Raw genomic sequence first — 22768 nt, 5'->3', positions numbered from 1 at the left:
AAAAATCAATTCCGCGTATACTATCTCATGTACTTACAACTTGCTTATTAGCTCTTTTTCAAGATATTGAAAATGAATGTTGATCATTTTCCAACTTGAATCTCATTCACCAGTAACTTCTGACAATAAACACATACCCAAATAGTCTGTGCTCTCTGTGGGGAAATGACAGAGAACACAGATCTGTGAGTACTTGACAGTAGTTTGAAGCAGACTTCAGTCAAAGCCTTCACGCAATGAAGCCAGAACAACAGGCTTTATATACCTGGAGTTATTTCAGGCTTTTTAATAAACTAGCTAAATTTGGCTATTGCAAATGCCAATTAATTACTTAAAAGAAAAGGTAATTGTAAATTGAATAAACCTAATAATTTGCTCTTCCATTGACAGTAACTGTCATAGTGGTGAAGGGATACAGAAAAAAATGTTAATGGACTTACTGGACTAGATTTCGCTGGCACTGGTGCTTGTGAGAGACTCTAGGGTATGCACAGTAAGTCAGGTTGCTTTGGCAGTAGGTTTGTCTGAAAACATGATCTAACCTATTTATTCAAGGTAAACATCAGGATTGGTGGAAAGCTTTCCTATAGATCATTGTTCCACTGAATAATGCTGATCTACAAAAATCAAAGCACGTGGTAATAGATTAGATTCCTTGATCTTTGGTATAGGAAGTTAACAAAGAATTTCATTTCCATTGTCTCAGCAGTGCTATATTATCCAATGAAAACACTGAAATAACTGAAATGAAACAATATTTGAGACTTTCTGAAATCAAAATGTCTCATTAAACTCGGCTTCCTTCAACTCTCTTAAATTTGGTATGGTTTCTAAATTAAAAGGACATGCCCATGGGATGAAAACTGCATTTTCAGCCTGTTCAAGTAATTACCTCAGATTTACACGGAGTGAACAAGGACAGTATTTCAACCACTCACTCTTCATTTTTACCTCTACTTGAACTCAATGGTTCAACATTTGGTCTGCTGTGTAAGTGGGAAAGAAAATGAAAATACACACTGGAAGATAAATAGTTAAGTCTGGAAACAAACATGGATTCTACATGAGCTTGTCACAGACAACAGGGAAAACAAGGGAGAACCACTAGATGAAGGTAGAAACTTTAGAAATTCATTACACGAGTGTAATCTCCTTGCATTAATGCCAAGGGAAAGGCAGAGCTGAGTGCTCTATTTTCACTGCTCTAAAGCTGCCAGGTGGCTCAGTGCTCCGTGCAGTGCCTCGACAGCCCAGCCGACGAACCATGCAGCTGACCTACTGCACAAGTAGAGAAGCTATTAAGGCTCATTTAGTATGAAAATTAATGACAGTGTTTTCTCTCCTCATTCTTCGGTCAGATACAGGCAGAGAGCTGGGTACAGGTTTGGGAGAAAGATCTAAGCTTACTTTCTGCTCATACCGTAAGGTTTCTCAGATATTGCTGTTCTCTTCCTCCCTGCTGATGTTCAGCAGTGTGAAGTTCACTTTGACTTCTCACATCTCTCAGACAACAGTCTGAAGTGGAGCAGCCATAGACAGTGTCCATGAACACAATGTCCTTCACCTAGAAAACATCATTTATAAAGCTAAGAAAAAGACCATGACAGGTCTATATCAGCAGTTTTAAAGTTAGACAATTTATGTAGCCGAAGATGATGACTGGACATAAACCACAGAGGAATGAAAACCAAACTCAGCTGTACAAGTGAATTTCCAAGTAACTGCAGTAAAGCAGGGGATCAATTAAACTATTAACAACAGAGGAGAAAAACTACAATGAAATGACACCATAGCAAGAATTCCTTTTTTTTATTATTTTTTATTTTATTTTTTCCTTCTCTCTTCTCCTGATCATACCAGGCATAGGCAAGTCAAGGAAAGCTACCATGATTTTATGAAGTAATAACACATACTGACTTCTTGCTTCAGTTTCTTATTTATCTGGCTTTCCAGACTGGATATGAGACCTCCACAGAGCTTTTTCTTTCATGACTGAGCAGACAAAAACAGTTTTTATTGCGTTATTTTAAAAAGGCAGATTATCCAAAGGAATGAAGGAGGGAACACTGTAAAGAATGCCAAAGAGACCAATGACCTGACCTCACACAACAGTTACATGTCAGAGAGCTTCAGTGTTTCTCACCCATGTCTATCATCCAATACTTAGCAAGGAAGCCCCTAACAGTTGTTGGGCTGGAGCAAAACTGCTCTGAAGTACATTTCTGCCAGTTTGTATGATATTTGGAATTTTTTTACTAAAAGGAAAGTAACTTCATTTTCATTCTGCTTATAAAATAATTGCCTGTAACACTACTTATTTGCTCTTATCCTGGTCTGGCTTTAACTATCTGCATCAGTTGTTACTGCATTAGCTTACAACTCATGTCACAAACCCTGCAAGTTTGCTCTTCTGGGGAGTGCTGACTCCTTGGCTGTCTATAGGTGGCTCATCAAAACCCGATTCACTACCAATAAATTTTCCTGGCACTTCTGACATTTTGTTCCATAATCCCTAGGCAATATCTGTCTCACACAGGAATTCTTCAGTCAAATGCCTTCAGGGAGATACAAGAGTAAAAGGTCAGCATTTGCTAATATGAATACTAGTTTCAGGTGTCTCCACTTGTGGATGCTGAACTTGTGGCACTTTTTTTGGTCCAGTATTCCAGAAGGCAGATAGCCTCTGGTAGTAAAGCCTGGTTGGCCCTGACATTGCAGATGACCGTAGGTTATTAGTCAACAATATCAGAACAATAAGGTGAATTTTAAAGGTAATATATTTTTACTCCCAAATTTTGATTACATTATAAATATACTCCTTAAAATGATCAGTTTGACTTAGGAGGTCAACAATTTATGCTAAGTAGCTCGCAAAATGAGGCTTTATGTAGCTTTTGAGTTCAATAAACCATGGATACTCTTTTAAAACAAGCAAGATAATATCTTTATAAAGAAAAAGTGAAATAATTTTCAGCTATATTTAATTACTGAAGTATCTCTCTACTTCCTAGTAATAACAATCTTTAATTATGCTTATGAATGTGCTGAATTTCCCATACACCTGTTTAATCGAAAGCAGATGTTCATTTTGTAGTGGGTTATTTTCATAATATACATCACTATTAACTTGCTATTGCTACCACAACACACTGGGAAAAGCAATACACAAATAAAGCAGAATGGTTTGTGTGGTTACGAAGTTAACTGCCTATTTACTGCTACAGTTCCGTCACCATCAGCGATTCAATAGCACACTGCACTTGTTATATTATTATTACTTATACCATTCAACTTTTTACTTAGTTTGTACCAAAGTAACAGTTCATGCTTTTCACTATTTTGTTGCATTAGATAATAAACAAGTGACCTGGCCTACTGGTTTCTGTGGGCAAGGCCCTTCCTATCTGTCAGAGACAGGGCAGAAGTTACCGACATCACCCGTATGTGAAGGGTCACTATGTCTTCTGAGAAGGAGCAATTTGTTTTTAGCACTGCCAGTCTTCATGAGAGTAGAACTAATGACCTAAGGGGTGAGGCTCAGCCTCTCCTCAATGATTTCCTGAGACTTCTAGAAATGTGTGTTAGTAAGATGATAAGGATGAAGGGGGGGATATCAGATCATCACTGCACTGATGATCTGATAGCACCCTGAAATGCCACTTTTGTTGCAATAGTGTTGTGCTGCTTTGGGGCATTGGTTTCATTATCTCTGTAAGACAAACAGTGGTGTTCAACGGGGCAATTAAAGACTGAAATGCAGTACTTTCTGCAAATTCAAAAGCTTTTCAACTTTTCTTATGTGTACATTGGTCTGGATGGCGATTGCATTGATTTTAAAAGTCGTCTAGCTAATAGTCTCTCCTACGCTTCTATGTTTACTCATTGAACATAATACAGGCAATTACGGTCTGTTGATTAGCCCGGAGTCAGGTTGGGAAGCATTCCTCAGTGCCTGCTGATCACTGGAGGCTTTGCCTTCTCAAACTCCTCGCACAGCACAGGTCCTCTGGCGAGCTTTTGTGTGCCGACACAAGAACAATCTGCACAAAGTCAACAGCAGCGACTCCCCTAGGATGGAACTGAAGAATTAAGTTCAGACTATACTCCATTCTATGGGTCTTTTGAAATTTGATTGAGGATCATGCCTGAAAGCATCAATAAATGGGACCAGAGCCAGGTCCCACTTTATACTGCACTCTTGAAAAGGGGCTGCTTTATAAGAAGACTAAACAAGGGAGGCAGTAGTTTGCATGCTGACTGATTTGAATTTCTTCCCCTGTATGTAATATACTGAATGCCACATAAAGAGTGAAGAACTGCTACTATATGTCTGATTCCAAAACAGGAATGCTAGATAGACTGCCGACCAGCGCGAGCTATTTCTTTTCAAGAAAGAGACTTCAAAACTCATTATCTAGCCCACAGGGAATATACAATATGAAATATAACATGAGTAGCTAGAATAAACTTTGATTTGATTTCCTCTGGTGATAATGGTTTCAGATAACCATTCAAGATAAATGCATTTGGGACAGACTACCCAGGGTACAAATTAATAAAATGTAAAACAAAAAAGCAACAGTCACAACAACCATAAGAAGGGAAAGTTCTTTTTTTTTTTTTTTTTTTTTTTTAATTCTGGACTAGAATATGAAGAAAAAAAGCATAACCATGATTCAATAATTACTTTTCTGTATCTTTTTAATAATTATTCTTTTTAAAAAAATTATTCTCAGGCCTGTTGATTTACTTCTGAATGTTTTACTCCTACCCAGCAATGCCATAGCCTAATGAGAAATAAATTAGAAGATGGCAGTAGTATAGGAACAGTGGGGAAAGCTGACTTTATTAGAAGACTATGCATTAGGACATTATGACATTTTACCAAGTATAAATATTTGCAAGGGAAAGAAAAATTTAGTCATGCTATTAACTGTGTGATAGCAGGAACACCAAGTGCAAGTGTTATTTATCAGATTTTTTTTTTTTTTTTTAACTGTCCTTACTCTTTTGTTTTTTCATTCTCAAATGAATCCTTACACTGGTAACATGGAAATTACAAGGGACAACACAGCTACCTGTGTTCCTCTCACAATGTAAAACTACTCCATTGCTGCATTCTGTTTTCTTCTCAACAATTTCAACCAATGCAGTTGTGGATGCCGCCTACCTGGAAGTGCTCAAGGCCAGGCTGCATGGGGCTTTGGGCAACCTGTCTAGGGGAAGGTGTCCCTGCCCATGGCAGGGGGTTGGCAATAAATGGTTTTTGAGGTCCCTGCCAACCCAAACCATCCTATGGTTCAATGTCTATGACAACTGTGAAGACTCCCACGAATCCCTCCACAAATTCTCAATTGCACACAGTGACTATGAAACTGACTTAGCTTAAGAAAATTAGATATCACCTGTTATCTTAAAGAGAAGCATTATTATTATTCCAGATCTCCACCTGCAGACTGCTTTCCCATCACTGCATCACACTTGAGTCATGTATTACAGCTAGACTACGTCTGAACAAAGGCTTCGTGCACTGAAGTTCTTGCAGAGAAAAACCTTTTGTTTATCGAGGCAGCTAGTTTCCTGCCATAAGGAGCCACAAAAGTTGGGTGGAGAGGGAAAAAGAGGATAGGTTTATTACTGGCTTAAATCTGGTCAGTTGGCTATTGAAAGGGAGGATTACTGATCAAGCACATACTTACAGGGTGTTTCTCACCTGTGGGCATGAAGGTGAGTCAGTGTATTTCTTTTCTTTTCCTTTTTGTTTTATTTTATTTTTCTTCCCTGTGTTGAGCACTTCCTACTTCTAAGAACTGTTCCATAAGAGGAGTTCATCATTTATTCCTTTTCAGCAAAATCCATCCTTGCCCCAAGGCCTGCTTACAGATTTTATCCAATGGATCTTTCAGCAAACTTGGGTTAGGCAGCAGCTAAATGAGGATTTTGAGATTACAACTCATCAACTCTGTTTTTGGGCACTAACACCATTTTGTGGATCTTATTTTCCCAGAAGGGAGACAGTTTCTCATAAAAGTGAGCCAACAAATGATCAAATGTATGAGATCTTCCGATTCAGAGTTGCTGGTTGAACCCTAATCCTCATGAGCCAATAATGTAACCACTGCATTCAAAACTGTATGGAGTTTATTGACTACTCCATGCAGAAATCACCTCTACACTTCATAATAAATGATAATAGATTCAGCTTTCAAATGGTTAAGATCTAATTTAGAATAGCTTTTTTTCAATACATGAGTCATGTAAGTGATCCAGACCTTTCCGCTGTGGTCCAAATATTAACTGTGTCAGCACGGTATTTTCTTTCCCTCCTGGAATAAAAATTTAGCAATAAACTCCAGAGGCAAAGTGGCATCTAGCTAATGGCATTCAATCTAAGCTTATTGCAGATCGACCTTGAATGCTGCCAAGTCTCTAACATGTGCTGACAATACAGCATCGTTGCTAAGCTACCTATTATTAATCTTTGCAATGAAAAATGAAGAGGTCAGAATGTGTTGAAGGTGTGTTTATTACAGAGCTTGCACAGAGGGTCTCATTTGAAAGCTTGGATATTTCACCATTTTTATTGCGGAGAGAATTTTTTAATTTTTTGCTAAGATTTGGATCTGATGGACAAGACACAAGTTCCTTAATTAAATAGAAGAAGAAGAAATACACATATCTTTTGTAAATACTCTTCTGGCTACATTTAGGCCATCAGAAAAGGAAGTTCCAGTCATTTGTAAATGAAACAGAATGATTTGGCACTTTACTTCATGGCCAAAGTTGCAGTATGGGGTTTAGAAAAGCCTCATAAAAATGCAAGGGGCAACAGCATTAAAAAAGAATTGTTATTAGAAAACTCTCCACTCTTCTTGTCTTCCTCGATCTATTGGCTTTACTTCTTGTGGCTTGGATTTTTCTTTAGCTTTGTGGTGTTTTGGTTGAGGATCAAAATCATATAGAGAAACACGACACGTCCTATTTATCAATAAATCATCAAACAGAAAAACAAAGGCCAATGAATGGGATGTGCACACAAAGAATGAAAAAGTGTGGAACTCCACATCCTTTGAAACAAGAAAAGGGCAGGATAAGAGCAAAAAGTGGCCTGGTGTCACTCTATCACAAAGGAAAGTGATGTAGGAGGTGAGGAAGAGACGGAGTGTATATTTTCAAAGGAGATGTGCATGGGTTATCAAAGCCCAGTATGCAAGAGCTGCTGTTACATACAGAGAGCCCCAGAAAAAAAGTAGCCAGTGCTTTCCAGGTAGTAAGACCTCTCCTTGAAAAAGCAGAAGTCAAAAGCTAGCCAACAAAACTTTCTGAAGACTTTTTTTAAAGGAAATGCTTTATCAGCAAAAGCTGAAGTGTGAATTTCAGAAGGCATCTGCATGGACATTTTCTCTCCCCTGGAAATACTTCTGACAGGGATTATGGCAATGTGGAGGGTTGTGAACTTTCCCCCAAATATGGGAGAGGAAAGCTGTGCTGAAGTGGACAAATGTTTTTGTAACGGAACCGATTTAACTTGACTTGGGAATTACACACATATCACTGCTAACCTTCCTCATGTAAACCCAACTCCTTGCTCCCCTGATCACACGAGCACACTGGAGAAGCTGAGGCTGCTGCAGGCCGCCAGGAACCCATCTTTCTCCTGAGGCTGACCTGAGACCGCTGGAGTTCTTTCACCCCAACAGCAGCTCGTGCAAGGAGCAGCCCTGCACCACATCTGCATCGAGCCCTGCTGGGGACTGGTTTGCTCACACTACCTGCCTGGGTGCTGGGACAGCTTGCCTGGTCTGTGCTTGCCCCTCTGATGCCTGCTGACGCTGGCACAGCTGCTGGCCGCATGGAAAATCAGAGTCACTGAATTACAGCATCACTAGCAGAATGCAACAAGGACACTTGGAAACAAACACTTTTTGAGCAAATACTGCTTAGGGATTGTATTTGGTAAGTGCTTAACAGTAGAGAGCATTTCCAAGCAGGGTGAGGATTTAGGAGTGATTCAGTGTTTCAGCTGCACTGGTCTCTTCAGCTGCTTCACCACATCAATAGCAGCCTTCAGGTTCTAGACTTAAAAAGGCCACAAAACCACTCTGTAGTAAGAATCCTCCTAGCAGCTGAAGATACCCCCATCAAAGACCAATGAAGTTTTTTCCAAGTGTTCCAAGGGCATTCATAGTGATTAAATCCCCTGCTTTAAAAGCTGGAAATGCTGGTGGGAGAGATGAGCAATAGTGTTCTGGTTCCTGCTGTTCCCACTGAAAGAGTTTTGTCCTAAGCAACAGAGGGGTCTCAAGCACATCCTTATCGAGCTCTGCACAAGCAGAGACTTTCAAAAACAAACCAATGTGAAACCTTTCATGAGAAGCCTGTCGTGCAAGTGGATATAGGATACAGTCCCAACTTTGCTTCCTCTTCTATTAGTCCTTGTAGCTCTTTGACTCATACTGCAGCACTTCAGATGAGCAGGATGAATGGAGCTGCCTCTGTGAAGAACGTTTCGGTATAGCTCGAACAGTATCTTGCAATTGCAGCAGAGAACTTACCACCCAAACTACACAAGGTTAAACTACACGTGGATTGTCAAAGATACCCCGTGGCCTGGCTAGCCAATACATGCCAGATGTGGGTTCTTCTGTTGTGTTTCTTGGCATCATCTCCATTTTCACATGCCTTAGTTGATCAGTGTGAACATTTTGACCATGGCAGACTTGAAAATGTGGGTCTTCATTTATGAACAAATTAAATCTATCAACAGTCATACACACTTCCTGATCTCTTCCCTAAGTCCTAACCTGGGAGGTATTTGGAAAGCACCAAAATAGCATTGGTTCAGCTAGTTCTGTATGTCAAAGTTGCTCTTGAACACAAATATATTGACCAGGAGAGTACTACTTGTGCTGTGGCCACAAAGGGTGGTTAGAAGCTAAGAGACACTTTGTCAACAACATGAGCTTGGAAATTTAGTTTGGTTCCAAAATGAGAAGCGAAAGAGATCTTTCATGGTTTTTACTGAAATGAAACAACAAATAGTCCCTGAAAACAAGCTCACAGGCCAAAGGTTAAGAGTCATTTGCTATGTGGTATGTTCAGCTGCTGTCCTGTTTGGATAGATTTCAACTGGATTTGCACGTAACTCATGGGAACGTATCAGTCCTCTGCCAGTGGCAGACTGAAGTCCTCAAAAGATTATTAAAACCTTACAGGGACTTATCAAAAATTCTGTGAAGAAATCAGTTGGTAACTTCTTTTCAAATCTACCAGCAGAGAAAACTGTTAAGGGGCACACTAGACTTTTCTATGTTTGGCCCAGCTAGAAGTCTTAAGCCTTAAGAGCAAATGTTATTTTATTTAGACTGTATATGCTGTCTCCATGAAAAATGTGACAAAATAAAAGCAACATGCTTCTTTAACAAACAGTACAACAGTACAGTGCTCTTTTTACTATGCAAGTTAGTAAATTCCATAGCTGAAAGCAAATCTGCAGCATCATCCACTGATCCATATGCAATAGGTGCATGAAGAGCTCAACTCCAACTGTGAGAACGCAGGATCACACCCGCTGTTCGAATCAGGGAAGCAGATAAAGAAAGGCAGTGATTGAGAGGGTCATGTACCCAACAGGTGAGCAATTACATAATGAGTGTCTTAAATATTTTACTTCAGCTGAGCAGCTTCAATTTATACCAGCAGAGAAGCTGCCCTTTGTGCACAGAATGATACCCGAAGTCTAGGTTTTCTTGAAGTCAGTGACCAGATTTGCATGTCTCCTTGATTAGGGTTTCTTGTCAGAGACAAGACAGATTTTGTGTTACAGACTATTCTAGAAGGCCAAGCAGAATTCAAGATAAGACATATTCGTGTCACACTAAACTTACCCTAGCGTTTAATTTATATCTGCAGTCACAACAACATATTATAGGTAACATACTAAGATGGAAAAACATGCTCCCTAAACTGTGGATTTTCATTTACAATGCACCTGTGCTGTTTTGCTGCAGCGTAAACTGTGTATATAATGAATATAAAGTGTGAAGCCAACTAACAGCTTAAGGAAGGGGAGAAACTATTAGATATAATTTGACAGAGAACACTGAAAGAAGACAAAAAGCATGAGGATCCCATAATACATGTACTTCTGTAGTCATTGTTTGGAATGTGCTGTGACTCAGTTGTGCTGTAGGTTCTTGCACATAGATTAGTACAAACACTTTCTTATATGGTAAATTTATCTGCATGACCCAATATAATTAATCCTCAACTTCCCAGTCTAGGTTATATGTATCACTTCCACATTTCTACTAAGTTTGTAGACTAATAGTCTCCTGATTAGGAGTGCAGAACAAATAATTTAATACAGCTTGCTGGCTGAAGTAGTAGCTGTTCATCTTTAAAGCACAAAACCACTGAAACTGATGGATAAAAAAATTGGAAAAAAATGACAGTAGAGGAAAGAAGCCATTTAGCAACTTAAATGAAAGATAAGCCACCAGCAAATTGCTATGAACATTTAGGATTGAGGTTGGATATGGAAGGATTCCTTCAAAAAGCTTTCACACTGGGTAAAAAGATTCCTCTCAAATTGGAGTTTTTGACCAGGAGAAACACAGGGGAAAAAAGACGAAAAATCACACTTTGCATGAAGGTAGCCAAAAACTCTCAAAACCTTTTGCAGACTCAGTCAGCTCCCAGTACACCCACCACTACAATCCTATCAACAGCCCAAGGAACAGGGTGTACGGCTTGAAAGCCCAAGCTGTCAAAGCATGAGAAAGGCAGACAGAGCCGTGGGGTTCCAGCAGAACGACGCTGATAGCCTTTTCATTCTCCTAATGCGTCATTTTCTGTTGATTAAATTTTCCATTGGAAAAATTCTGACAAGCTGCTATTTCCCTCAGACCAAATCATAGTAATGAAAGTTTATAAAGTAGCCATTCATTCAATCAAAACTTATTACTCAAAGTGTAGTTCTATTTTTTTCCCCTGTACTCAACATTAAGCATCCATATTCAATGCCTGTCATTATGGGAATTGTTCAGTAATGAAAACATAAATCGTCACAACATGAGTGCATTTCCACAAACAGTGTAAGAGGGGGCACATTCTCAGTACCTCCTATGGCTATAATCTGTGGTACCCATTCATATGCTGTAGTTAATGCCACACTTAATGGCTTCATGATGAAAAAAGCCCGCTAGCCTGAAGATGCATAGTGCTCTAGAGGTCTCTCTTGCAATTTATTGTGTCCATAAGGAATCTTGTTCTCTTTATCATAAAAAATACAGTCACCTAATGCGGCGTGACAGATCGCTGCTCTGCCTGAGTACAGGCAGACTTGATTTTGCTGAGATAAAGCTTGAATAACTGAAAAGTACACATGTGAATATGCCACATAGTTCAACAAAATGGGAATACAGCGTGCTGGATAAAACCGTAAAACTTGTTACTTGACAGTCCAGTTGATGAACAACTAGGAGTTAAATTCACCCCCATGTTAGAGTACAACAAGCAATGTTTCTGATTTCCTTATTGATGGGACCACTGAAAATGGCTTTCTCTGTAAGTGCAGGGGAGTGAATGAAGCCTGAATATTGCACTCTCTCCATTTCTCCACTTTATTTCCACCTGAAATGCCATGCTAGAAATAAGTTGTCTCCCTCAGGCCGTTAAAGCAGTAAACTAAGGCCAGAGTTGAAAGTGTTGCTTGGCTTCTGCTGGGCAAGGTTGAGAAGCAATCTGAATCCTACCAACACAATCCTAACTCATGGGCATTTTCAGTCATAAGCTCTTCTTCAACCCACCTCGGGAGGAGGGCAGTGATGAGCAGCAGAGAGTTTGGGAGCAGCAAACCTTTTACCCAGCTCCACGGTGGGCAGAACACCACACTTAGCACCACAAAACACGTAAAGAGAAAGCAAAGCCCTAGCAGTGCACAAGTCCAGGATACCACCTGGGTCTTCTCTAACTGCAGCCTTGAAGGCTGCAGCACACTGCAGAGCACTGATGGGCACTGAACTGCCTCTCTGCAGCAGTGGCTGCAGCCACAGAAAATCCAAGTACAGAAGTGCCCTGCAAAGACACCTTGCCCCCTGAAGAACCTGGGCACTGCATGCAATACTAAGATGGTGCTGCATCCTCCCTGATGCCTTGATTTGCAGATGACACAAGCTTGTTAGCACCAAGCACCTTGGCTCTTCGAGCCCAGGTTATACCATCTTGTTATTAATAAGTAGTTCTGTAATCAGTGGAACTAAGGATGTCTGGTCTCCTCCAGATTTCTATATTGTGCTTTATTGACTTGTATACTACTAATTTTTTTTTTCCCCTACTCAGCTAGCTAAGCTCATACAGCTACCCAGCTTCTCACCTCTCAGTGCTTTCACAGTATCATGGAGGCAACATATGAAGTCCACCAACAGATTATGGGTTACTGAGGAAAACCTTGAAACGTATGAATTTTGATGTTTTTCACCTAGGCCCCTGGTTCCCAGTGCAATTAAGTGCAAAGCCAGAGAGATGTCACATAGAAGAGCAGGAAACTCCCTTACAATACACACAACATGCACACATGCTTCTTCCAGCTGAAAAAAGGTTTGCATTGACCCTCGTGGTCCCCTGAAGTAGGACTAGACAATGTAAATCATAGGGGCAGCACCACATGAAATATCCCATAAATGTCAAATAATCTCCACGAATGAAGTTTGAAAGCAATTTGTAGCTGCATTTAAAATAATTCCCTTGACCTCGAGCAAAACAAGCAACCATGGCCTCTGTACAACTGCCAACCTAGCGTCATTCAAGAATCTTGGATGTTACTGATTTTCATGTTTAACATTTATATTTTAACACACACCTAAAGCAAAAGAGATGAATAAATCCACTGAAGTTACTCGTGACCTGCTATCAACGTATTTTATCTCCCCCTCTCCAGTTAAAGTGAGAGGATAGAAATGACCGGAATTGTTCACTGTTTGTGTACCTCTACAGCTAGCGTTCCTCGAAGAGTTTGTCAATCACAGGAGTCAGCTAAAGAACATTAAAAAGGCAAATGAGCTTGTGCAACAACATTTTCCCTTTTTATTTGACAATAGAAGGCTTTTATCAGGTCAAGAGTTCAACAAATACATTTCTACTTCCAGACAGAACAGAAACACTAACATAAATACACTGCTGTAATTTTTACATTGCTATAATCAGCCATAAATACAAGATTGACTCTCTGAGACCCTAATGAAGCTCTTTGTGGCAACATTAATGAAGAAAGCAAACATTAACTTTGCATTTTAATTCTAATTAACAAGCCTCTTTCAAGAAGAGATGAACCTGTGTGTGTTTCTGAAAGTCAGCCACTCCAGCCTGCTGCTGCTTTTATCTGTCATTAATCCATGTGGCAGCCACCAGTAGCTGCCAGTAACAACAGTAACAGTGATAAAAAAATAAAAAATAAAAAATTCAGCCCCCTGTATGCCCTTAGCCTTCAGATGGATGAATCAAAGCAATAGAAATACTAGAATTCCCTGACGGTTCAGATCTGATTTTATGATTCTGTGCACCTCAGACAATGCATTCTGAATGCTGGACCACAACAGAAAGCATCCATAGATATTACCAGTGTCTTGTTTCTTTATACTGTGACAGATACATTAACCAGAATTCCTTACGTATATAGAGACAAATGCTTTCTACCTTTGTGAAGTCTCCTACACTCATATGATGACATTGCTTTGAGTGATATATGAAATAATGAACTTTTCTCTACCTGAAAAAAAATATGCACACTTCACGTCAAGTTCATTCCTGCTGTAATTCTCTTGCCTTCACTTGAGATACCCTACAGGTACATTTCACACATTATTCCTGGCGACTGGTTGTGTGTTTTGTTTCTTCTTCTTCCCTAATCTACCACCAGCCTGCAAGCAGGAGTTTGGGCTAAAAAGCCCTTCCCAAACAAAACAAGATCCCTCCTTTCCATTTAGAACTGATAAATTACTTAAATGAAAGTAGACAGAAATATGAAAAACAAGCTCAAAATACCGAGGTCTACTTCAAAAACATGAAATATTATTTTCTTGAGAGTTGATCCAAATCTTCTGGAATAGTAATTTCAAGTGTCCAAGCCTTCCTCTACTGCTTCATTCTCCAAGGACAAACAGCGAATTCTACTGTCAGCAATAAAAAAATAATTGACTTGTGATTTTCTGCTAATTCCTCAACAATTTGCTGTATTGTGAGAAATTATTTCCACATATTCAAACTAGCAGCTATCTGCTGTTGATGAGAAAGATGGGAGTTTTCCAGGTGGGAGGACAAAGCACATTTGAATGTGTATTATGTGTCATAATTTCAGCTGAAAGCACACTCCTAGAACTAGACCTTTTTAAGGTGTAAAGCAAGACATTGTAACTCACAAGGGCTGAACCTTGACCTATGTAACAACTATTGTCCTGCACATTTTAATGTCATTTTTCAGTGCCAGATTGTCTGCCTGAAAAAAAATAAATATAGGAAGGTTTAAATGTAAGTACTGGTTTAGTAAAGGGACAGAGGGAATAATTTCTGAACTGTCCTAGAGCAAGCATGAGAGTTGCCATTTTACTGACTACGCCAATAACAGTTTCAGTGTTATTGTGCTTGCCTTTACTTGATATTGTCTCTCCTATACACACAAGAATGATGCTTTAGAAAAATGATTGTGATCAAAACGTGTCCATGTGAATGAATACATATTGAGCTGGAAGTGTGAGCTCTTTAACTTAACCCTCTACAGCTGAAGATTAGTTGGCAAGATATTGTATCGACCTCCCTACCCATAATCACCTCGTGGAGCTGTTAGATCAATTTTAGAGACTTTATGCACCCCAGGGGAGACTATTGATCAAAATCATGTGTTCTTTATCAGTACATAGCTTTTTTAAAGAAATATATATTTAAAGGAAAAAATATCAAAACCAAGAGAATGCCATTTTATATGAAAGCCCTTAACTAACAGCTTCTCTAGATTTAAAGTTACATTAAAGAATCTGATTTTGCATGAGAAGACATTGCTTTGCATTAAGACACTTGTAAACTTCAAAGACATAAAGTCATCTCTTCAAAGAGCACAAGATTTAGGCATTTTAAATATTCCTTTTAATCTTGCCCTATTCCTCATAATCTCTTGCCATCAGGCAGAAAACTCCAGTGCTTACAGTACATCTGCTACAGAAGTCCTCACAGACAGATCAACAAAGAAAGGGCAGTTAATATTGTATATGATCATTCCTAAAGAAGGTGGGTAAATTCGTCAGCAACCATGGCAGGAGAAGGGATGATACGCTGAGCAGAAAGGAGAAGAGAAGAGGGCTGGATAACATTTCTGCTATTTCTTCTCCTCTTTGTCGCCCTACCTGCAGTAGGAAAATCTGTTGACATGCTCTTCCGCTGGTACTGCAGCAAATTTGTGGACCCAAAGATGGCAGGCTAGGAAAGGAAACCGGGCTGGGAGAGAAGAGTAAGATAGGAAGCAGGACAGGGGAAAGAGATCCCAACACATCTAATTCTCTCTGACGCTACACATCCTATTGGGACTGACGCTCCCTGGCCCCTGAACCAGGTAAGCGTGGACAGAAACTGGGGAGTAAACTCAAGGGAAGTACTCGCCTCCAGCTACCAGCTACCTTGTGGGTAACAATCCCACAACAATCCAGACTTTAAACGTTTTAAATTCAAAAGACTTGATACTACCAAGGTACCTTTTAATGCTGTAAATTTTGTAAAGATCTCAAATATTGCTAAGAACTTCTATACAATTTTAACTCTTCTATTACTCCAGATCCTGGATTTTATTCTCAAAGATGTGAAAGAATAAACCCAACCTGTCTCCTTGATACTGCTTCTTCTCCCGATCTCTTTGGCACCTGAGCTAGATGCAATACTGCAGAGGAAGATGCTGAGGGTGCCTAGCACATTCACCTCAGAGCACCAAGAACAATCTTCTACTGACCATTACTGGTGGGGCACAGAAATGTACCTGGTGCACTCATTCTTCTTTTTCTGCAGTGTTTTGAGAGATTCATCACCTCCTTGCACACATTTGGATTGCCATCAATCTCTTACCAAGAGGGAAATTGGGAGCTGATTTACTGTAGGTGGTAGGAAGAGGAGACTATAACTCCTCTCTTCCCTCCTCCAAATGACCGCAGGACAGCACCCAACAGAGCACCACATGTTCTGCATGTCTTATGTTGTGGTAGACACACATCCTTCTCCTTGGGCTGTCTCAGCGCACCCCTCACCTTCATTTCAACAGCCTATGTATGCAACAGACCCGATGGCAGCCGCAGTCTACTGAGAACTGGCCTCTAACACTACAGCACAGAGCTGCAGCACAGCTCCTTGAAGAACAACCTTGCATCATGGAAATTTAGTTTTATATATTGCAATTTTTTGTCTCTGCAGCTCATATGGATGAAAACAAAACGTGTCTGTTTAATGAATCAGCTGTAAAAGCAACTGAAGTTGTTGGAAGATGAAACACTTAAGGACAACTGCCAATGCTTTGATACAGCTGAACCAAAATCTTCGTCTTCAAATCTTCATCTGAACCTTAGGGCAAGCGGAGCTTATGTCCAGTGAAGTTCCTGCCAGCATCCATCCATTTCATACGCTGATTATAGAGCAGTATTGTGTCCATGTTTACATAATTAAAAAATTGTGCTGTATATATACTTCTCATGAAGGAGCTGTTTGTGTAATATATGTTAGTGATCAACCTTGTTATTTCATTAAACAGTACACTTCAGATGTTACATTTTTATATTCTTAATTAACCAAGTAGTACACACTTGCTAATTAATGAATATATGCACCTGACTGCACTGCATTTCATGCTGATGCCATTAATATTTTTTCAGATTTTTTGACATGCCTTTGTGATTTAGTCAAAGGTAATATGAAAATATTCAGTGAGATACATTGAAAATTGCTCTTTATGCTTTCCTGATAATGGTGTAGACTTTGCCGAGCTGCAAGGAGTTGATAAAATTGCACATACTTTACTTATTGCTCCATTATTCTTTGCTAATTGAGCCACACAGTTTAGTCAAGTGTTTACAAGCTTCGCTAATAGACTTGCATACAAATTTTGTTCAATATGCTACACTAAAGAGAATGTTTACTACCTGCTGAGCTGTTGGAATCATGATAGATAACAGTTCTGAAGTTGTCAACCAGTCAATAAACACTGTCAGCAGTGCAACCCGTTGAAATGGGGAGCTTATTGCTTCTGCAATGCTGATGTAAATGATCTGGATTAACCAATATAATAACTAAGGTGGAAAGTCAATGGGTGCCAAATGCCTAACTGCTCCGGGTTTCTCTGAAACACTAGCTCAATGGTCCATTAGGCAAGAAATTATTATTTTGCAGAAAAGAAGTAAAACAGCCAGAAGCTTAATGGGAATCTGAGAGTTCACACGATATAATTCTTGGAAAGCCCTTAAGTCCAGATATCCTAAAATGTCAGAACTGAACAACTCTGAGGCTGCTGGCTGGTCTTACACAGAAAGAGACAGGAGAGTTTTCTGCACACGTAGTAGCTGGAGTATCTCCGGTCTGGATGGCAACCTGGTACAGTGTACGGTTTATTCACACTGCTCTGTTCCTGGCTTTCTCACTTGCTTTGTTTGTATCTTACACAATCAGTAAATAGCTAATGTCAGCTCTGTGGAGCTATTTCTCCTCTCTCTCCAAATATGTGCTAGCCAAAACATATTCGATGCAGTTTCTGTCAAAGAGGTTTTTGGAAAGTTCTTTTGGAACATGCTAGTCATTTCCCATTACGATGGAAGTATGACACAAGCCTACGGCAAGTCAACACCACTCAGTTAAAAAGAAACTATGGTACTAAAAAGTAATTCAGAATGAAAAGGTGTTGTACCATTAGGGGTGGCGCAGGTTATCAGCTAACAGAAAAACACGGAAGTCCACTAACTTCACTGCGACTACAGCAGTTAGGTGGAATTACTCACCCAAGAATTCAGCCTTGCAAATCTCTATAGAGAGGGAAAAGATAATGTCAGTTGTGAAGTTTGACAGTTAAAATGCATTGGTACAAGAGGGTAAAGGTAACGTGCAAAGTGCAGAACAGAGAGCACGTAGCTCAGTCACTTTCTAAACTCTGCAGAATACAACAAAAGAAGCCGGTGCAAAGGTGAAACAAAATTTCCCTTCCAATGTCTCAGAGGTCTGCTCTCTCTACATCATACTACATGTTTCTAGTGAGGTTACTCTCATTCATTTCATGCATGAAACCTCTATAATCAAGGATTGTTCTGCAGGCAAGGAAAGAATATAGAAACCTCAAGAGGTGTCTACAGAAAGCATCAGAGGTAAGTGCACAACTAAAGCATCTACCTTGGTCAGCAAAATACAATGGAATTAAGTATTGAAAAGGACGGTTCAGTCAATAATAATTATAAAACCACTGTGGTGCCAAAGAAGAGTTCAATGAGCCAAACACTGAACCGGAGTTCTCACGTCAGTCAGTCATCAAAATCTGCACCTTCGTATTCAAGAAATCTGTCTCTGAGCAAAACCAACGGTAGAAGGGGTACTTAGTCAAGCTGGAGGAAGGTACACACGGTCCCCAGGCAGGGACCTTCTCCCTGCACAGCAGCACAGTAGGCAACCCTTCTGGATACCTAATTTAGCCTAGAAGACATTTCTGACACAGTCACAAACCTCATTGCAACTGATTTGCTCTTCCTAAACAAACCTACAAGTGAAAACCATTCCACGCAGAGGAATAGCATCAGCTATGCTACTCAAATCCCTCCAGCGAGGATTTCTCCTGCACCTCATGTTGGCACTAGGCACAGCAGTATATGCACATGTATTTTTTATAATGTGTAGAACTACAAACTGGTTAACCAACACCTATGCTTCAAAGGCTGCATGTGCGTAACAGTGTGATGTGTTCAACACAGCTGCACCTGCCCTCCAGTTGAGGCCAAAGAGAAATTCTGCAGTCTGTAGCATGCTCTAGGACAGCGCTGCACACCTCTCGCTGCACACCTCTCCCTGCACCCCGCAGACAGCAGAGCTGCTTACTCCAGTGCTCATGTGTGGTATGTCACAACTGAGTGTCTAGGAAGAAGAGAACATGGGAAGTATTTTGTCCTCTTTGCTCTGTAGTACGTCTGCCAGACACTGCAAGATGAACTCGTAACATACTGCGAGCCTCACTACCGAATTTCTGGGGATTAGGCTCCAGTTCAGCGTAAGGTCTACTGAATCTGCATGTGTCCTAACTTATAACTTTAATCTTCAAAAGCACATCTAATATTGCTCCCTTTAGCGCAGTGCTTTTGGAGACCTGTGCCACCATCAATTAGCTCTCAGTCCTCCCATCGGTTTAATTAGCACACACTCAGTGGAACAATAGAAAAGTCTGCCTGAACGTTGAAAGAAGACTGCTTTAAAAAAGGCCAGCACTGTATTATTCGGCTTTGTATCTAGGCATTCCTTTTTTTAATCCATCACAGGGCTTAGAAACGCGTGCAGTAGAGGCACATCTCCTGTGTCCTCACAGAACTGAAAATATTAATAATCCCAAGCACCGCAGCACAGGGTAATGACTATGTCTGAGCTTTAATGATGTGTTGTGTCAATCTACAGTACTGAGACATTAATAAGCCTGTCTTTTACATGAAACAAACGTGGATAACAGGTAGACATTTTACAGAACTGTACCAACTATAGCACTGGGCATTTTTCTCCCCTATTAAAAAATAATAAATTAAAAATGAATTAAAAACAATAGCTCAGTTAGGTCCATTCCTAATGATAAATAAGGCTGTAACACACACTGACCATGGCCTCTTTATACATCCTGTCACTTTCTGCAAAAACTGCAGCCAGCTAGGTGGTTAAGTGGTTGTTAACCAGTCCATCAATCAACAAAAACACATGCTTAGCTTTAAGCCATTTAAGTGAGTAGCCATCAGTTTAATCATGTGCTTAGAAATCATTCTGCATCTAAGGCTAAAAAACAAGCCTATGTAATTAAAATTACTGAAGTTCTCACTTTATGCCACTGAATTATTCTTGATACTTTCTGCTGAAAATGGGCTCACAGAAAATAGGAGATTGATGGAGCATGGTTGGAAGAAGTTATAAATTTATTGATACTGACTCGATGATCTTGAGGTCTCTTCCAACCTAGAAATTCTGTGATACTGTTAAAAAAAATATGCCACAAGATAAAGAAAAGTCTACTAAATTTAAATTATCCCTTTCATTTGAAACAAAGTAATTTTAACTTAATTTGAAAGAAGCATTCATACTATTTGGGGACCCCCTGTAAGTCAGTTATTAACACATGATTACTTTCAAGACCACTTAAATTCTGTTTCAGTCACCATTAGAAAAAATAAGCTGACATATACACGCCTTTTCCCATGCCTACAGTGCTCCAAATTCTGCTCACTTTCATGACCGCCACTGATTTGAATGAGATGGACCTGGTTTTGTGCTACAACAGAGGTATCTTGCCAAGGGCAAGTTCATTTTGGACACGATTGTGTTCTTGGAGAATAACTCAGGAATATGAGACCCGTTCCCCTGCATCGTAGCAGGAGGAGGAGAAATCATATCACTTAGCACGTTACATTGTGCCCATTGACATGTTAAGTAATGCAATGCCTAAGACAATCTTTTCTCTCTAGCTAGAGAATAAGTGCTTTCTCTTACTTATTTGACCATCATTTATAATTTGACAGAGGGGAGGGAGAGACTGATCTCTGAAAGCAAACTGAGTAGTTTGTAAGACTTTGATAAAGACAGGACCTTGCCCAGAGATGGTTTTTTATTCATACAATGCTCAAGTGTCAATTTTACCCTCTTACTCAGGACTGGTTACACATTAGATTGAATCAGTTTTGGATACCTTGGGAGCATATTTTACTTAAAATCTATGGCTCTTCAATATAATACCATTTTTCTTGTTCTTTAATCTCTTTTGCTTACTATGACCACATTTCTTTCTTAAAATTGACAAGTTACATTACATCACTTCAGTACTCCTTCTACATTTGCAGATCAAATGTGTAACTCAAAACCTTTGACAGAGGAACAAATGTGCCCCAGCCTCAATCCAAGATCTCAGATTAAACATTTTATTTAGGTTCTACATTACCACACGTTTTAATAAAACCATATGCTTACTTTCCACATACTTGAAATTTATATCATAAAAGGATGTCTACATTAAAAAACTGCTGTCAGTTCAGAGCTCTGAAAAATTACGATTTAGGATTTGTTTCCACCCTACCAATCCTATCTCTCATTTATTAAAAAACTCAGCAAGAAAGAACTTTTCCTTCCTTCTCAAAGGAATAATTCTTATACAGATGTCATCAGTAGTCGGCATGCAGTAGACATGAAAAAGAAACTGACTTATTGTCTTCCAGTCCCTTGAGTAGCTAATATTCCTGCCCCAGCATTTTGGTGGCTTGTTTTGACAGCACAGTCCTGGACGCTGCAGCAGACATGAAAGCATCAGTACTCAGCTGGCTACGCTGTTTAATCGCCAAGTATTTCAATGCCAAAAAGCATTTGTTAGGGCTCCAACTGTACAATTTACTTTAATCTCATCAGCTTCTAATAAATTGGACAAAACTTTCTTATTTGTAGTAAGCAAGATATGCAGAAGTGATTACATACTCATTTTGCTCCTTTAATCAATCATATGCTGATGACTTAGGCAAATAATCTCGTTCATAAAACAGTATGTGCTGTGTTTGTGTGGGGTGCATCCATCAAAGTCAGGGAGGGGTGATTTTTATAATTCGCTGTTGTTGGTACACTTCCTATTGCATTAAAATTCAAAGAAGTTATTGGCAATCTGAATTTTATTCCATGTATATTTTTTTTCCCATGTAACCAACCATATTGCAGATGATGCTGTAAGATAAGCAGCATGAGAGACCTAACTCCCTCCCAACCACATCCCCAGGATTTGCATCTCAGCAGGCTGCAGGACACCACGCTGGGGCCAGCCCAGCCTGCTCATGCTTCCTTTCTCCCGCTGCCACCATTGCTGATGTGACAAGGCAGGTGGGGTGGCACTCACACCAGGCTTGTGATGTGTTTTAAAAGGTCAGGTTCATTTCAACAAGGGATAGCAAGGAAAAACCACTGTGAGATGCAAACTCAGTGAACAACATCTTTGGGCTATGCTCATGTCCTGTGAACTTTGCTACCTGACCCCATGGGGTGGTCTTGCCCTTGGAGCAGTCTCCACTACTTCAGGGTTTCTCTTTCTGTAGTCTTTGGGGTGGCCCTCCACCACTGTTGGAACACTGTCACTAGCCAACAGCTTGCTGTCTGGATACCGAGAAAGGGATGACTTTATTACAGTAAAATAATGTGCTATTATTTCCCCCATACATATGCATAAATATTACTTCTTAAAACCTGAAGGTAAATTGAGTTGGTTTCTTCAGGTCTGGGGTTGTTATTCTGCAATACTATTTATGTCGATGACCAGAATTTAATAATGGAAATGTCAGAAAACATAAGGCAGCGTGTGAGTGGCTTACTGAGAGTCTAAGAATAATAATACACTAAATGCAGCGCCCTTGTAATGGCTAAATATATTTTATAATTTTCATGATAACTTGCCACTCTAAACATTGTATTTCAGCAGTTTATATTACTAAATCCATCCTCTCAATCTTTTTAAGCACAACTTACTGCAGTCACAGTGGCAACAGGCAAT

At 39.8% G+C, this 22768-nt stretch overlaps 1 long non-coding RNA gene across 4 annotated transcripts in view; it reads right to left on the bottom strand.

Moving 5' to 3' along the window:
* LOC106015888 (uncharacterized) overlaps nucleotides 1–22768 on the bottom strand; it is a 212607-nt gene that overhangs the window by 51062 nt on the left and 138777 nt on the right. Inside the window, exon 4 of one of the 4 annotated variants that reach the window (XR_011804123.1) lies at nucleotides 350–1564. The exons of the other annotated variants lie outside the window; for them this stretch is intronic. This is a non-coding gene — a long non-coding RNA (uncharacterized lncRNA). Of the gene's footprint in view, nucleotides 1–349; nucleotides 1565–22768 lie in introns of those variants that run through there. 4 annotated transcript variants of the gene reach the window in all.

This window comes from Anas platyrhynchos, chromosome 19 (genome assembly GCF_047663525.1).
Source record: "Anas platyrhynchos isolate ZD024472 breed Pekin duck chromosome 19, IASCAAS_PekinDuck_T2T, whole genome shotgun sequence".
NCBI classification, from domain to species: Eukaryota; Metazoa; Chordata; class Aves; order Anseriformes; family Anatidae; genus Anas; species Anas platyrhynchos.
Note: the sequence above shows the minus strand (reverse complement) of the source record. Positions and strands in the feature narration are given on the sequence as shown.